We start from the raw sequence: 3,478 nt of genomic DNA, 5'->3' as shown, positions 1-3,478 counted from the left end.
AATTCCACTACTGGGAATATACCCTGAAGAGACCATAGCTGACATCCAAGCAGATATATGCACACCCATGTTTATTGCAGCTTTGTTCACAAAAAAGTCATCTTTAAGATCAAGGATTGTGTAATCCTACAGGGTCTCCTGAAGAAAAAGACTGATAATCCAATTACAAAATAGGCAAAAGACATGGAAAGACTTTTCACAGAGGAGGATATTCAGATGACCAACAGACATATGAAGAAATGCTCCAAATCACTGGCAATAAGAGAAATGCAAATCAAAACCATGAGATACCATCTTATCCCAGAAGCAGTGAAAAAATTCAGCAGGGCTTCAAGTAATAAGTGTTGGAGAGGATGTGGTGAGATAAGAACTCTTCTACATTGTTGGTGGGATTGTAAAATGGTGCAACCTTTCTTCAAAAAGCAGAACATAGAAAGTCCATATGACCCAGCTATTTTGCTGCTTGGAATATACCCTGAGAAAATGAGAACTGAGGCACAGAGACTTGTGCACCAATGTTTATAGCAGCATTAGTCACCATAGCAAAAACATGAAAGCAGCCCAAATGCCCAGCCACAATAGAATGGATCTAGAAATTATTGAACATTCACACAATGGAATAAAATGCAGCATGCAGAAGCAATGATTGTGTAAATTACTATTTAACATGGGAGGGACTGGTGAGCATTATGCTAAGTGAACTAACTCAATCTCATAAAGACAAATACTGTTATAGGACCATTACTGTAGAGTGTATACGAGAATTCAAGGAGTGGGGTGCTTAAATATAGGGCCACACAATTTTATGGGTGGAGGGAGGGATGGGTAAAGGAAAGGGGAAGGGTCCAGTGTGAAACACAATGTATATGAACTTTGTATGTAAACCGATATAAAATAAAATTTTAATAAAATCAAGGACTGAAATGGGAAATCAAAGGAGGAACTTGTGATAGAAAAGTGAAAGCATCAGGGAACTACTGGGTGAGAGGGATAATGACTACACTGATTACTGATAACGGCCGGGCTGAGTTCTTGGACTTGATGATACTGGCCTTTGGGGTTTTTTTACTCCTAAGGATGGGAGAGTTGTAGGGGCAGTGTATGTAGGATGGATTTGAGGAGACAGTGGATTATAGGGTTTAGTCCTCTGAGAATTTCTGGTTTCAGAGGGTACTGTGCAGAGGTAATGGAGGCACAGAGATTCTTTTGGTGACATATAAACTGGAGGTTGGTGGGAGGCAATTCGTGCTTTGGAGATGTCCCAAACAATAGGGTTGATACGGGGGCAATCAGGGGTTAGAGTAAGGGACTTTGGCAGGCATAGGGGGAAATGGGTCTGTTTCAGATATTGCTCACAAAATAAACATAGAGGCTACTGACAAAGGGTGGATGTGGAGGGAAGTGCCCATTTTGTGGAGGGCAAATGGGCATTGGGGCATACTGAGAAAAGAATGGGAGACTGGAAGGGTCCTAAATTCTGAGTAGTGGTTAAGTTACGGTCCCTAGTAACCCCATTATGAGCTGGCTCCCTTTTAGTGAATGACTGTGCCATTCTGTGAGAAGGAAGGTTGATCCTGTGTCAACCACAAAACTATATGGCTTTCCAGCCACCATTCCTGTTACCATAGGTCCCTTGGGCTTCATTGCTGGGGGCAAGGGAACCTGGGCCTCCTCATTCTAATACTTGGGAAGTGGAAGTTCAGACCCCAGTGACAGCTGTGCCTGATCTTAGGGTGTCCTGGCTTGGAGACAATCTATCTTCCAGTGACCCCATTTGCCACACATAGGGCAGGGTTTGGAAGGCAGCCGTAGTTATGACAAGCTTTAGCCCAGTGTCTAGGATTGTGGTACCAAAAACATGCACCTGGGGGAGATCTATTCAGCCCTGCCAGGGGAGTGCTATTCAGTCAAACTGTAGTGTTGGATTGATCTTGGGGTTTTGAAGAGTCAAAACCAGAAGTTGGTGTATGGCTCTCATGTGTCTCTCCCTTTCTTACTGGGGGCAACTGCTATATTCTTCCTTTAACTATTGTTAAATACTTTAAATGCTGCATTAAGCAGTTCCTGGTAGGAGGTCTCGGGGCCCTGTTCTGGTTTTTGGCATTTTTAACAAATGTCTGGGGCTGATTGCCCTTGACTTTTACATGAAGGAGAAGGAGGCCTTTGATGGTAGTGAGGTTTAGGTTGGTATATTTGCTAAAGTCAATCAGGATAAAAAGAGGGGAAATTTTCACTCAGATCTTGGGTGATTTCTTTAATCTTTTCATAATTAACTTGGGTGTAGGCATTTTTTTCCCCTTCCTTCTAGGAGGCAGGTGATCATATGATCTCTCCTGCAACTGCCTAGGTCTCCTGGTTGTTAAGTCCAGTTAGGCTCGGTAGAGGAAATAGCCTAATCAGTGATTGGGCTGGTGTCTCGATTTTGGCTCTGAGTGGTGTCAGCCTGGGTGTGGGCAGCTTTCCAGATACAAGATCTCTTATTGAAAGTAAGAGTGGAAGTGAGGGCCCGGGACCCAGCGGCGCGCGGCTCGGGGGGAAACCCGAGGGGGACCCAGCCGGTGCTCTGCCGCTAGTGAGCTGTGCCTGCAGGCCGGCCGGGAAGCTGGGGAAGTCTGCTCTCCCCGCCTGTCCCAGCCCCGATCATCAAGTGGCCAAACTACAGGCGAACATTTACTGAGCACCTCCTCGGTCGGTGCATAGCCTTAGACAATCCTAGAGAAATGAGCCTTGGTCATACTTCCGAGGACTAGACAGGAGCAGAAAACCGGGACTTGAAGGCATCGATTGGAAGGCTGTAACAGCTGAAGACGTTAGAGGCTAAGTGTTGAGGTGATTAATCCTTTCAAGGGAGTCTTGGGGAAAGTTCCCTGGAGAGGACACCCATGAATGGTCTTTCAGCTGAGACTGCAGACCAGAGAAGGGGAGGGGGAAAGTCCTCTCCTGGGGAGGAGCTAGTCTTGGCTGGTTGCAGGAGCTATGAGTAGGCCTGCTGGGATCCTAAAATGCAGAAAGATGCAGTCTGAGTCCGCGCAGAGGCACCTCAGAAGAAAGGCTTGGCAATCTTATTGGGGACAAATCGACCACTGAAAAATCTTATGCAGCACAGGTCTACTCTGACAGCATGGGCTATGTTGAATTATCCAGTAAGCCAGGCAAGCATGTGGGTTACTTATGCAGACGTTCATTGCAGATTAGTAAATTAGCACAAGTGAGCCTGTATTTATGGTGAAAATGCCAAACTGTTTGCTACATAACTAAGGACAATTGAACTCATACTTAGCTTGCCTACTGAGTAATCTGACCCTGCACATAGAGTCACCATGAGTTAAGTAACCAATGTCATTTCAACTGCAACTGTGAGGTATAGTGGGAAAAGCAGACTGATGATTTCTTGATGCCACTTCTTGACTAAAAAACAAAATTTACTTTCCATAGTTGAGGGAGCTCTAGCGGGTAGGAAGTTGTGCTGCCAGTCCGA

Source organism: Elephantulus edwardii, unplaced genomic scaffold (assembly GCF_000299155.1).
Source record: "Elephantulus edwardii isolate Elephantulus edwardi_28Jun2011 unplaced genomic scaffold, EleEdw1.0 scaffold00073, whole genome shotgun sequence".
In the NCBI taxonomy this organism is placed as follows: Eukaryota; Metazoa; Chordata; class Mammalia; order Macroscelidea; family Macroscelididae; genus Elephantulus; species Elephantulus edwardii.
This window is presented reverse-complemented; position numbering follows the sequence as displayed.